Source organism: Aulonocara stuartgranti, assembly GCF_965226115.1.
Source record: "Aulonocara stuartgranti genome assembly, chromosome: 14".
NCBI lineage: Eukaryota > Metazoa > Chordata > Actinopteri > Cichliformes > Cichlidae > Aulonocara > Aulonocara stuartgranti.
The window spans coordinates 23,585,331-23,600,260 of record NC_138950.1 but is presented as its reverse complement, the minus strand read 5'-3'; the positions used below and the strand labels follow the sequence as shown (position 1 = coordinate 23,600,260).

At 39.5% G+C, this 14,930-nt stretch overlaps 1 protein-coding gene across 3 annotated transcripts in view; it reads right to left on the bottom strand.

The window, feature by feature from the left end:
- st3gal4 (ST3 beta-galactoside alpha-2,3-sialyltransferase 4) overlaps positions 1 to 1,347 on the bottom strand; it is a 39,183-nt gene extending 37,836 nt beyond the window's left edge. For 2 of the 3 annotated variants that reach the window (XM_082503706.1, XM_082503705.1), the window contains exon 1: positions 737 to 1,347. The gene's annotated coding sequence lies outside the window, so the exon portion shown is untranslated. The remainder of the gene's footprint in view (positions 1 to 736) is intronic. The other variant, XM_082503708.1, reaches the window with a different exon arrangement.
- Between the last annotated feature and the right edge of the window lie 13,583 nt (positions 1,348 to 14,930).

The following is a 14,930-nucleotide window of genomic DNA, read 5'->3' as shown; positions in this document are numbered from 1 at the left end:
ATTTTCCAGTGTGTTCTTCTTTTTTGCTACTGATCCAAAATCCACAAGCGGCCTCTTCACATCAGCAACCCAAAAAATAGGTCAATAGGACTTTGATCACGCTGATCATCACAAAAGTCTGTTTGTTGTCCCAGTCAATGACTAAGTGACCAGAGTGATCACCACAAAGGACAAAACAGGCATTCGCATCTAAAAAAAAGATTACGTGTCATCAATGAGTGAAACAGACAAGAACAAAAAAACACACACTACGACTTTGCTTTGAAAGTTTGCATGGCTGTAATATTACTGTGGAGCTACACGTCTAAAACAAGCTCAAACAGGGAGGCAGATAATCAGGAGACGTCGATCTCCACGATCTGAATTTATCAGCTCCGACCAAAAGTATATCTGTCGCTGCCTGCTTTTGTTTTTTCCACCAAGAATCCGGGCTCTTGATATACTTGCCAAACTTAAATTCCATTTCAAGTTAGATTCAATGTCACTGATTGCAGGGAATATATGTGAGACATGTCATTCTCGTGCACTCAAGGGTTTCCTGTCTACATCTAGCGTGCTGCCAGCACTAAAAGGACAGCATCACACAGAGATGACTTGTGCCAGCCAAATTAAATCTTGTGATCCATAATAACTCGGCTCCAATAGGTCTGGGGTATTTTTAAGACTAACAAAATTCACACAAATACACACACATAGCTCGCTTGCCCAAAAGGGGGGCCTAAACGGCCTCACTTACCAGCAGCGCTGTCGGACAGATGACGTTAAATCGGCGGGGAGCGACTCTGTTCAGAACTGCAACCAAGTTCACGTTGCTTTTGGTGCCATTCCGTGCATTTGAAACCAACAAACCCTGTCAGCCCACCGCTAAGGCACGCCGACAGAAGCAATGAGGGCGTTAACGCTCATGTGACGATGTAACGCTCCACCGGACGCGCAATACCACAGAGTTTATCTCTTCTGCCTGCTATGAAGTCGCTCTGACATAGCGGTTAACACTGCGGTCAAGTGAGCCCTCACTTACGAAGTCGCAGTCAAGCTAGCCGCCCCGCCAGCCGCACCTAAAATGTTGTTGCACTACTCTTACGCATATTACGGTATAGGTGCCGACTGGCTTAGAAACGCAGTGTTTTCTGTCCTGACACTATTTTACTTCACAATCCACTCCCAGTTTTGGTTAATCTCCACTTTCACCCCTGTGATCCACAGCCCAAATTACTGTATGATTCAGAGAAAATTAACAATAAAATTTACCCAATTTACTCAACTATACTTTTAATGTCCTCATCTTTGAGCTCAGATTACAGGAAAACTGAAAGAGGTGACGCAGATATCTCACTGGATTCTGACTCTGGGTGACCCCCACTCTGCATGCTGTGATCCACAGCCAAAATTACTGTACAGTTTTTGAGAAAATTGATAGTAAAATCTTCCCATTTTGCTTTACTGTACTCTACATATTGACATCTTTGATCTCCGATTACAGGAAAACTGTAAGAGGTGACGCAGATATTTCACTGGATTATGAATCTAGGCCATCTCCACTCTTCACCCTGTGATCCACAGCCAAAATTACTGTACGGATTTTGAGAAAATTGATAGTAAACTTTGCACAATTTACTCTACTGTACTCTATATATTCTCATCTTTGAGCTTAGATTACAGGAAAACTGTAAGAGGTGACGCAGATATCTCACTGGATTATGACTCTGGGTGACCCCCACTCTGCACCCTGTGATCCACAGCAAAAATTACTGTACAGTTTTTGAGAAAATTGATAGTAAAATCTTCCCATTTTGCTTTACTGTACTCTACATATCGACATCTTTGAGCTCAGATTACAGGAAAACTATAAGAGGTGACGCAGATATTTCACTGGATTCTGAATCTAGGCTGTCGCCACTCTGCACCCTGTCATCCACAGCCAAAATTACTGTACAGTTTTTGAGAAAATTCATGGTAAAATCTTCCCATTTTGCTTTACTGTACTCTACATATTGACATCTTTGAGCTCAGATTACAGGAAAACTATAAGAGGTGACGCAGATATTTCACTGGATTCTGAATCTAGGCTGTCGCCACTCTTCACCCTGTCATCCACAGCCAAAATTACTGTACAGTTTTTGAGAAAATTCATGGTAAAATCTTCCCATTTTGCTTTACTGTACTCTACATATTGACATCTTTGAGCTCAGATTACAGGAAAACTATAAGAGGTGACGCAGATATCTCACTGTATTCTGACTCTAGGCTGTCGCCACTCTTCACCCTGTGATCCACAGCCAAAATTACTGTACGGTTTTTGAGAAAATTGATAGTAAACTTTGCACAATTTACTCTACTGTACTTTTAATATCCTCATCTTTGACCTCAGATTACAGGAAAACTGTAAGAGGTGACGCAGATATTTCACTGGATTATGACTCTGGGTGACCCCCACTCTGCACCCTGTGATCCACAGCCAAAATTACTGTACGGATTTTGAGAAAATTGATAGTAAACTTTGCACAATTTACTGTACTATACTCTATATATTCTCATCTTTGAGCTCAGATTACAGGAAAACCATAAGAGGTGACGCAGATATTTCACTGGATTATGAATCTAGGCCATCTCCACTCTGCACCCTGTCATCCACAGCAAAAATTACTGTACAGTTTTTGAGAAAATTGATAGTAAAATCTTCCCATTTTGCTTTACTGTACTCTACATATTGACATCTTTGAGTTCCGATTACAGGAAAACTGTAAGAGGTGACGCAGATATTTCACTGGATTCTGACTCTAGGCTGTCGCCACTCTTCACCCTGTGATCCACAGCCAAAATTACTGTACGGTTTTTGAGAAAATTGATAGTAAACTTTGCACAATTTACTCTACTGTACTCTATATATTCTCATCTTTGAGCTCAGATTACAGGAAAACTATAAGAGGTGACACAGATATCTCACTGGATTATGACTCTGGGTGACCCCCACTCTTCACCCTGTGATCCACAGCCCAAATTACTGTACGGATTTTTAGAAAATTGATAGTAAACTTTGCACAATTTACTGTACTATACTCTATATATTCTTATCTTTGAGCTCAGATTACAGGAAAACTGTAAGAGGTGACGCAGATATTTCACTGGATTATGAATCTAGGCTGTCGCCACTCTGCACCCTGTCATCCACAGCCAAAATTACTGTACAGTTTTTGAGAAAATTGATAGTAAAATCTTCCCATTTTGCTTTACTGTACTCTACATATTGACATCTTTGAGCTCAGATTACAGGAAAACTATAAGAGGTGACACAGATATTTCACTGGATTCTGACTCTAGGCTGTCTCCACTCTGCACCCTGTGATCCACAGCCAAAATTACTGTACGGATTTTGAGAAAATTGATAGTAAACTTTGCACAATTTACTGTACTGTACTTTATATATTGACATCTTTGAGCTCAGATTACAGGAAAACTGTAAGAGGTGACGCAGATATCTCACTGGATTATGACTCTAGGCTGTCGCCACTCTTCACCCTGTGATCCACAGAAAAAATTACTGTACGGTTTTTGAGAAAATTGATAGTAAACTTTGCACAATTTACTCTACTGTACTTTTAATATTCTCATCTTTGACCTCAGATTACAGGAAAACTGTAAGAGGTGACGCAGATATTTCACTGGATTATGACTCTGGGTGACCCCCACTCTGCACCCTGTGATCCACAGCCAAAATTACTGTACGGATTTCTGATAAAATTAAATCCTATTCCATTACCAAACAAAATGAGTTCATTGAAGTATTTGCTTAACTACAAGAAATGTCTTTCCACACACAATTTAAATTTTTCAAAATGTCATTCACACACCACCTCAAGTATCAACTTCAGTTTTAGACATTATTTATTCAGTGCTTAATCACAACAATAGTCAACTTAAGGCACTTACATAATAAGTTAAACCTTACAATAATACATACAGAGAAAAACCCAACAATCATATGACCCCCTATGAGCAACAGTGGGAAGGAAAAACTCCCTTTTAACAGGAAGAAACCTCCGGCAGAACCAGGCTCAGGGAGGGGCGGCCATCTGCCTCAACCGGTCAGGGTGAGAAATTACATTTCTCAGATTACTGATTTCTCATATTACTACTACACAGTTTAGATACACTCAACAAAAATATAAACGCAACACCTTTGTTACTGCTCCCATTCCCCATGGGATGGACGTAGAGACCGAAAATTCATTCCAGATACACAATATAACCATCCCTCCCAAACAGTGGTCACAAATCAGTCCAAATGTGTGGTAGTGGGCACATCTGCCATATTGAGATAATCCATCCCACCTCACAGGTGTGCCACATCAGGATGCTGATCTGACATCATGAGTAGTGCACAGGTGTACCTCAGACTGCCCACAACAAAAGGCCACCCTGGAATGTGCAGTTTTGTCTCACAGCAAAATGCCACAGATGCCACAAGCAATGAGGGAGCGTGCAATTGGCATGCTGACAGCAGGAATGTCAACCAGATCTGTCGCCCGTGCATTGAATGTTCATTTCTCAACCATAAGCCGTCTCCACAGGCGTTTCAGAGAATATGGCAGTCTGTGGAAAGATGTCATGGTTGGTTTGCAAGCTGTTTTGTAATTTCTTTATTTAGAATGACATCTTTCCACAGACTTAAAATATAAACGTACTATCAATTACAACCTAGTGGCAATTTCAGCTTCCTTTTACATCATCTTTATGATTCAATTCTGTCATAATCAATTGAGTCTGATTTTGCTTTTCAAAATGAAAACCCAATATGTGTTGAAACAGCAATTTTCATTTTTAAAACATTCTGAAATAATTGAAAGAGTATATCACATATGGACAAATTCGACGGGCCATTAATTTGAAAGGCGAAATCAGACCAACATGAAATTTACATGGTTTTACTGTCGGGTTGGATACTGTTGATCTAAAGTGGAATTATCCTGTGGAAACAGCATCTTTCAATTTAAGAGCATTTTGAAATCGTTAAACGAGTAGGTCGTCTACGGGCAATTTGAAAATACTTTTATTTTGGAAGGCAAAATCAGAGTGACTTGATCTTAACATCGTATCTCTGTGGGGTTGTATACTGTTGATTTAAAGTGAAATTATTCTGTGGAAACAGAAAATTTCCTTTTTAGAGCATTCCGAAATCACTGAAAGTTAGGTAAGTTATTGGCACTTTCAACAGGCCATTATTTTGGAAGGCAAAATCAGAATGACTTGAAATTGAAGTAGTACCATGGTGTGGATGTACACTTTTGATCTAACATGGATTCATCCTGTGGAAAGAGCAAGTTTCATTTTTAGAGCGTTCTGAATTCTTTAAAAGAGTAGGTCGTATATCGGCAATTTGAAAAGTCTTTTATTTTGGAAGGCAACATCAGACTGATTTGATATTGATATGGTATCACTGTGGGGTTGGATACTATTGATCTAAAGTGGAATTATGCTGTGGAAACAGCAATTTTCCATCTTAGAGCATTTTGAATTCGCTCCAAGAGTAAGTCATATATGGGCAAATTGAAAAAGCTTTTATTTTGAAAAGCAAAATCAGACTGACTTGAAATTGACATGGTAACATCGTGAGGTTGTATACTGTTGATCTAAAGTGGAATTACCCTGTGGAAACTGAAATCTTCCTTTTTAGAGCATTCTGAAATCACTGAAAGTTAGGTAAATTATGGGCATTTTCAACAGGCCATTATTTTGGAAGGCATAATCAGAATTACTTGAAATTGATATGGTAACATCGTGAGGTTGTATACTGTTGACCTAAAGTGAAATTATCCTGTGGAAACAGCAAAATTCTGTTTAAGAACATTTTGAAATCGTCAAAAAAGTAGGCCGTATATGCTCAATTTGAAAGGGCATTTATTTTGGAAGGCATAATCAGAATGACTTGATATTGATATGGTATCACTGTGGGGCTGTATACTGTTGATCTAAGGTGGAATTACCCTGTGGAAACAGGAAATTTCCATTTTAGAGCATTTTGAAATCACTGAAAGTTAGGTCAATTGTGGACAATTTGAAAAGGCTTTTACTTTGGAAGGCAAAATCAGAATGACTTGATATTAATATGGTATCACTGTGGGGCTGTATACTGTTGATCTAAAGTGGAATTACCCTGTGGAAACAGGAATTTTCCATTTTAGAGCATTTTGAAATCACTGAAAGTTAGGTCAATTATGGACAATTTAAAAAGTCTTTTATTTTGGAAGGCATAATCAGAATGACTTGATATTGATATGGTATCACTGTGGGGCTGTATACTGTTGATCTAAGGTGGAATTACCCTGTGGAAACAGGAATTTTCCATTTTAGAGCATTTTGAAATTGTTCCAGGATCAAGTCAGATATGGGCAGTTTGAAAATGCTTTTATTTTTGAAAGCAAAATCAGAATGACTTGATATTGATATGGTAACATCGTCAGGTTGTATACTGTTGAACTAAAGTGAAATTATCCTGTGGAAACAGCAAAATTCTGTTTAAGAACATTTTGAAATCGTCAAAAAAGTAGGCCGTATATGCTCAATTTGAAAGGGCATTTATTTTGGAAGGCATAATCAGAATGACTTGACATTGATATGGTATCACTGTGGGGCTGTATACTGTTGATCTAAGGTGGAATTACCCTGTGGAAACAGGAAATTTCCATTTTAGAGCATTTTGAAATCACTGAAAGTTAGGTCAATTATGGACAATTTAAAAAGGCTTTTATTTTGGAAGGCATAATCAGAATGACTTGATATTGATATGGTATCACTGTGGGGCTGTATACTGTTGATCTAAGGTGGAATTACCCTGTGGAAACAGGAATTTTCCTTTTTAGAGCATTTTGAAATCACTGAAAGTTAGGTCAATTATGGACAATTTGAAAAGGCTTTTATTTTTGAGAGCAAAATCAGAATGACTTGATATTGATATGGTATCACTGTGGGGCTGTATACTGTTGATCTAAAGTGGAATTACCCTGTGGAAACAGGAATGTGCCATTTTAGAGCATTTTGAAATTGTTCCAGGAGCAACTCAGATATGGGCAGTTTGAAAATGCTTTTATTTTTTAAAGCAATATCAGAATGTTTTGATATTGATATGGTAACATCGTGAGGTTGTATACTGTTGATCTGGAGTGGAATTACCCTGTGGAAACAGGAAATTTCCATTTTAAAACATTTTGAAATCACTGAAAGTTAGGTCAATTATGGACAATTTAAAAAGGCTTTTATTTTGGAAGGCATAATCAGAATGACTTGATATTGATATGGTATCACTGTGGGGCTGTATACTGTTGATCTAAGGTGGAATTACCCTGTGGAAACAGGAATTTTTCATTTTAGAGCATTTTGAATCGTTAGAAGATTAAGTCAATTATGGACAATTTCAAAGGGCCATTACTATGAAAGGCAAAATCAGACTGACTTGATATTGATATGGTATCACTGTAAAAAGACTGTGGTTGGAAAGTGTTGATATAAAGTTCAAATAGTATTTGGAAATACGACTTTTGCTTTTAAGAGCATTATTAAGTCATTGAAAGAGTAGTTCAAAAATGAAGATTCACAGGGCTTTTACTTTGAAATCCAAAATAAGATGGCCTTGATAGTGACAGGGCACAATTAGGGTACAAGGCTGTGTCATATAGATCTAACATTAGAGTTTGTAAAAAAAAAAAAAAGCCTAAATTATATGTTATTATGTTATTATATATTATATATTATTATATATTATTATTATTATTGTTCTTAACATATCTGTTAATTCACTCGAAGTTGGCTTTTATTTTGAAATCCGGTTTCCACATCCATTCCCGTAATACTTTGAATACACAGGGAACGTAAAACAAACTGGAGGCTGGCTTGACTGCAAGTCTCGAATTGGAGGCTGGCTTGACACAAGTCGGTTAACATAGCGCTTTTAACAGCGGACACCCCTTCTTCCCCCCCTCCCCCACACACACACTGTGCAGCAACGCATGCGCAATGTGGGGTATGCGCACTGGCCGCTAGAGAGGTTTCACTGACTGCGAAAACCGGGCAAGTTAAAACTTGTGTACGGGCGTAGCAGCAAGCAGGACTTCTCAAAGTGCCCCGTTCAAAATCTACAGCTCATCACGATCATTTGACCTATGCCTCATAAATCCGGCTCAAACTGGACTATATTGCAGACGGAGCAACATCTGGAAAGGCTTTGCAGCTGACTGAGATTAAAAAAAACAAAAAGAAAACTCTAAATGCAGCTGACACATGAAGTGAATTCTGAGCTGTTTTTTTTTTTTCTTTTCTTGAAATATTGAAAATGTAAAAAAAAAACGTAAATTACAAAGGATAGCTGCTTTCGGTAGAGTTAAATTCTTCACAAATATTCAACTCATTTGTCTTCGGAGATATTTCACTTTTATTGATAGGGCTAATTCACAACAACAGCTGCCACAAGGCACTTTATGCTGTCAAGACCCTACAATAAGCAAGCGTTTGGCGACAGTGGGGAAGAAGAGCTCCCTCTTAGGACAAACCTCCCACAGCAGGCTCAGGGAGGATCAATATTTAATTATGTATAATGATTAATTGCATTATTGATGTATACGCACACAGAAGGTTTAAGGAAATGGCTGAAAAAGGTGCTCAGTGCATCATGGGAATTTCCCACCGGCTGAAACTTATTACAGTGTAACTAAGGGATGGTTCAGGGTCACCTAATCCAGCTCTAATGATGAACCCTATGAAAGCCTAACCTTACAAGTAGAGAGAGTCTCTCAATAATTAATTAATGGCACTGATTCTTTGCGCAGTCTTTTAGGAACGAATTTTAAAAGAAAATAGGTGCTATAAATGCACTAGATAGACTATCAGGTAAGTTACAAAAAATTGAATTACCGAGGTAAAAGTAGGCTCCAACATCAAAACTTTGCTCATGTGCACATAAGAGTCCACATTGAGATAGTGGACTCTTATAAGTACCTGGGTGTTCACCTCAACAATAAACTGGACTGGACTACAAATGCAGACGTCCTGTATAAGAAGGGCCAGAGTCGACTCCACCTGCTGAGGAGACTGAGGTCCTTCGGAGTCTGCAGGACTCTGTTAAGGACATTCTATGACACTTTGGTAGCATCTGCCCTTTTCTATGCAGTGGCCTGCTGGGGGAGTGGATGCACGGACAGGGACAGGAGCAGGATTGACAAACTGGTGCCGAGGTCTAGCTCCGTGCTGGGATGTCCCCTGGAGTCTGTGGAGGTGGTTGGCGAGAGGAGGATGTTAGTAAAGCTGACATCCATCATGATCAACCCACATCACCCACTGCATGAGTATGTGAGTGGGCTGAGCAGCTCCTTTAGTCAGAGACTGAAACACCTTCGCTGCAGGAAGGAGCGCTTTCGCAGATCATTCATCCTAACAGCAGTTAGACTCTATAACTCCTCATTCACGATGTCATAAGTCACTGGACACTGTGTGAACATCCACGGTCACCACTTCATGCATAATGGACCTTCCATGTGTATGGACATGTGAAGGTATATATGTATGTATATGTATACATATGTATATTTAGTGTGTACATGTCTATACATAGGAATAGTAGTGGTACAATAGCTAGGTTCTCAGAGCATGTGCTGACAAACTGACCGGAGTCTTCACTAAAATCTTCAACCTTTCCTTGTCATCAAACACCGTCCCGCCCTGCCTCAAAACCTCCACCATCATCCCCATCGCCAAGAAGACAGCTGTGGCCAGCCCAAATGACTACAGGCCTGTTGCACTTACGCCTGTAGTGATGAAGTGCTTTGAGAGACTGGTCTGTCAGCACATCAGGGCCGGTCTGCCTCCCACTCTGGACCCCCACCAATTTGCCTACAGGACAAATCGATCCACCGAGGACGCTATCACCATAGCGCTCCACACTGCGCTGAGTCACCTGGAGCACCGAGGAAGCTATGTGAGAATGCTCTTTCTGGACTTCACAGCTCAGCATTCAATCATATCATCCTGGAGATCCTGGTCCAGAAACTGTCTCACCTGGGACTCTCCACCCCCATCTGCCTCTGGATCAAGGACTTCCTGACAAATAGACCACAGTCTGTCAGACTCGGCCCCCACCTGTCCAGCACCATCACACTCAGCACCGGGTCTCCACAAGGATGTGTTTTGAGCCCCCTCCTGTTTACGCTCTACACATCCGACTGCTCCCCTACCCATCTCTCAAACACCATCATAAAGTTCGCGGATGACACCACAGTGGTTGGACTCATCTCAATGGGGGGATGAGTAGGACTACAGAGATGAGGTCAACAGACTGACTGAGTGGTGTTCAGTTAACAACCTCCAACTGAACACCACGAAAACTAAAGAACTTATCTTGGACTTCAGGAAGGGCAGAGCAGACCCGGCCCCACTTTACATTCACGGGAACTGTGTGGAGAGGGTACACTCCATGAGGTTTCTGGGCGTGCAGATCTCTGATGACCTCATTGTGATGTTGTTTATTCTATTACTCTTGTTCTCTTCTGCTTGTTTTCTTTTTTCTTTCTCAGCAGGTGACCCAGGTGATTGATATATGCATTTTTTTTCTTTTTTTCTTCTTTTTTTCTTTTTCTGCTCATTCTGTTGGTTTTTGGTTTTTGCCCTTCTCCCCCGTCCCTCTTCTCAGCTGTTTCGCTTTCCCTCTTTCTTTCTCCCCTTCTTTCCCCCAGTCAAGTCTGTCCTATATTCAGTAAGTGAAAATAAAATAAACAATAAAAGGTGAATCAAATGGACCATTATGGCAAGGCTGGGATGGTCAATTTGGTAAAGTAAATCCGTTGGGCATCTTTCTTTGCCTTTAGACAACAATTCTGATGGCAAAAGAGCCAAACGGGACAGGCAAAAAAAACAAAAAAAACCAAACAAAAACATTTATATTTATTATTGAAACTTGCACCAAGGGAGTGGCACTCCAATTTCGTTGTACTCTGTACAATGACAATAAAGGCTATTCTATTCTATGTCAAGCTATATAGTTTATGTCTTGCATATTTCCAACCAAATCCATCATCACATACTGTGTATGCTACCATTGTATACAGTGTATTATCTTACCTTTTTTTTTCATTGATTGTACTTTTTTGTATTTTTGTATTTCCTTCTGATATCTGTAACGCAAAAAATTTCCCCGTCGTGGGATCAATAAAGTCTTATCTTATCTTAGCTTAGCTTAGCTTAGCTTAGCTTAGCTTATTCTATAGATGTCTCATCAAATCATAATGAGTTTTACTTTGATCTGTCAAACATTAACTCTTGGTTTTGGATAATTAGCATGTTGCTCTCAGTCACACTACATAATAGTGTATTCTGACCAAACTTAAATTTCAGTTCACTTTTCCCATCTTTACTATCAGAGCAAGAAACACCAGTTTGTGTCAAGCTTTGTCCTTAAGCCTACATTTCTGCTTTCAGTGAGCATCGTCTTGTTTCTTTTTTTAACACAATCAGGAGCGTGTCAGTGGAAAGTTTTGAGTCTTGGCTGCCTTTGCAGTTCATTAATAATGAGCATTAATCCAGGCAGTTTCAGACACATCCAAATACCACGGATTCATGAATGCCCAATGATTCAATTCAATATTTCCAACCCTCTATGCTGACGCACACTGCACACAGTTATAAACACACTTTTTATGAGACATTGTTAACTACTTTGTGATATGAAATACAATTTCACGTGAAACTGTACTGGCAGAAGCTAGAGTTCGTAATGGTAATCATTCATGGAGAATGATTTTCCAGTCATTTATGATGTGATCATGGATTTGAAATAACCTATCCCTTGTACCATGTATTCCTAGGAAGTTGTTTAGTAGCGACAAAAGACACACCCAGATACAGAGTCTACAAGGGAGGTTACTCTGTGGCAAGACAAATAATGTTTCTTATGTTGCAATGTCCCTTCCTCTGCGCTTCTTGTTCTCACAACAACATCTGGAAATAAGTTAATTAGTAACACAAATAATCTTATATCAGCTAGACATAACTCAGTTGAGTCAAAGATCTGATGCCAGATATTTGTTGTTTCCTTGAAAGAGATACCAAGCAAATACTGGGGAAATATTACATAATACAATGACAGCCACTATCTTTTGAAATTGTTTTGTTCAAGTAGTAGGACATTTGATTCTCACTCTCACCAAAAGAAGCTGAAATAGCCTCATATATTCTATACAGGTTGATCCCGCCTGTGGGGTGAATTAGATGGAGTTACTGTTGAAGGGTACCTGATGAACTCGTCTTTACATTTTTTGTACAGGTACCAACATTTAGAGAGACATATTTTTTATCTGTAAGTAACAGCATGGTGTAGTCTGCCATAAGTAACAGACTAAAACATAAAAAAGAAAAGATCAGCGCTTCTGTTGGCTTAATAATAATGGATTGCATTTATATAGCGCTTTTCGAAACACTCAAAGCGCTTTACAATTCCGCTATTCATTCACTCTTGCATTCACACACTGGTGGAGGCAAGCTATAGTCGTAGCCACAGCTGCCCTGGGGCAAACTGACAGAAGCGAGGCTGCCATATCACGCCATCGGTAGGTGAAGTGTTTTGCCCAAGGACACAAAGACCAAGACAGACAGAGCAGAGGATCAAACCAGTAACCTTCCAGTTACAAGATGAGCTTCCCAACCCCCTGAACCACGGTCGCCCCACGACGGTTACTGGTTGGTTTATACTAGTTTTTCCTTAGAAAACTCATAATTCTTTGTTTGATTTTAGAACATAGATGTTTAATTATGTAGATTTGAGAAACCACAGTCTGAACATCTTCTATATCTCTTGGCAACGAACATTCATTGGGTTCTTTAAACGAAAGCGTCGCTCCTTTACGACTTTATTTGTCCAGTTCCATCATCAAGTTTAGCTCGTCATTAATCATGTGTGACTCAGTATAAGATAGATTGTGTGCAGTCTTTCTTAAGTGGATGTCAGAATTATTTTCCCAACAATGCCCAAGAATACAATAGCAAACGGGATCCTGAATTAGACTTTTAAATGTTATGTAGAAGAAGTAGCTGCAAAGAAGCTTTATCTTTCTTCCTTGTTTCACACTGGGGAGAGGGTATAGTGAAATCATAAACACAGAAATAGGCCAAAGTGCAATAAAACTAGATGTTCATGTTATAAACTTAATGCTGCTGGTAAAACAATTAAAAAAACACAGTGGCAGATAAGTTAATGAATAACGGTGTTTATTATGTGGCTTTAATTCAATTCAATAACATTTTTTATGTAGCATCAAATCACAACAGTTGCCTCATGGTGGTAAAGACTCCACAGTAAACTCCAAAAATCATACGTCCCCCTTCCCCCTTTGAGCAGGCATCTTGGCAACAATTTAAGGAAGGAAAGACTTCCGTCTTTTATTTTGTCTATAAAGCTACTGTACTGTAAGTGATTCTCATTTCTTATGGCTCAGTATGCTCACCAGTCTCACTGAAACCACGAAAATGTTTATCTGTAACCCAGCTGCTTCATCGCTGTAGCACAGCCAGCTGAACTCACTCATCACAGGCAGAAAGATCCAGGTCAGTGCCACCGCACACTGTACAGACCACCAAGGGGACTTAAAGCTCAACGCTCTCCCAACGATAGTGATCTAAAACACACTGCTTGCTATTAAGAGACCTAAACTCTGCGCTCTCCTTTACATCTTTCTTGGTGTTGAAATTTGTGGGATGATGACACTCAACTTGCATGTTCGGGGGCTTTTCCACACCAAACCACAGTCACTGTTTTCAGTTTTAGTCTTTAGACAAGTGGATGAGCATTTAAGTCATTTATCAGTATTATTCATCGAAAACCAAAAACATTTCCTTCCACTTACCCAATTCAAGGTCAGTTCGAGGTGAGGGATATGACATGTTGAATCTATCCCAGCTCTAATCATGAAAGAGGTGGGGTACATCCTGTGTGGGGCTAACACAGATAACTGTTTCCACTCACAATCGCACCTATAAACTCACAAAGGCACAGTGAAACCATGCACACTCCCAGTAAGAACACACAGGCAAATATGATCCTATTTTAAGCTGTCAAATTTTAGTGAGCCTAAAATAGGTCTAGTGGATTAGAACACAGGGTACACATATCTGTGAGGCAACAATATAAACCACTGCCTTGCAGTGTCACATGTCAATCTAATCAAATCATGTTTTGTCTTTATAAACAAAGGAAACCTTTTATATTTTGGCAGATTTTAGTCTAACACTGATTGATATATGGAACATTTATACTGTCCTGAAGCAAGGTGCTTTATAAACAACATGCTTAATTCACCTATTCACAGCCAGTTATACAAGCACTATTTCTATGCAGAACTGCTTGCTATCTAACATTCACACACATTCATACCCTGATGGATGCATCACAGAGCTACTTCGGTTTATTATCTTGCCCAATGATATTTGGCATGTAGACAGGAGCAGGCAGGGATCAAACCACCAACCGATTGGTAGATGATCTGCTCTGCCTCCTGAGCTGAAAAAAAAAAGAATACTGTACTCATAAATATACTACTCGCTTCAAGTGCCATTACCTGAACCGAAGTCAGGGCTCTTACACACAAAAGGATACATTAAAATGCTTATGTATTCAGAATATTGTCACAATTACTTAGTGTCAGAAGATTAGACATCTGGAATCCTGACAATGAAGCAGCTAAACAGCAACAGGTGGCTATAAGCTAACATTATGGCAGCTAATGTTAGGCTAGCGCTCAAATATGCTTCCTCTCTGATAAACAGCTTGATTAAATTCTCACATTAATTGAGAATTCATGTCCAAGTCCAACAATGCTGTGCCTTAACGTTAGCTAACACGGCACAGCAGAGCACAGCATGAGAAAACAGAATTCAGCTTACATTCTGCAATTTGC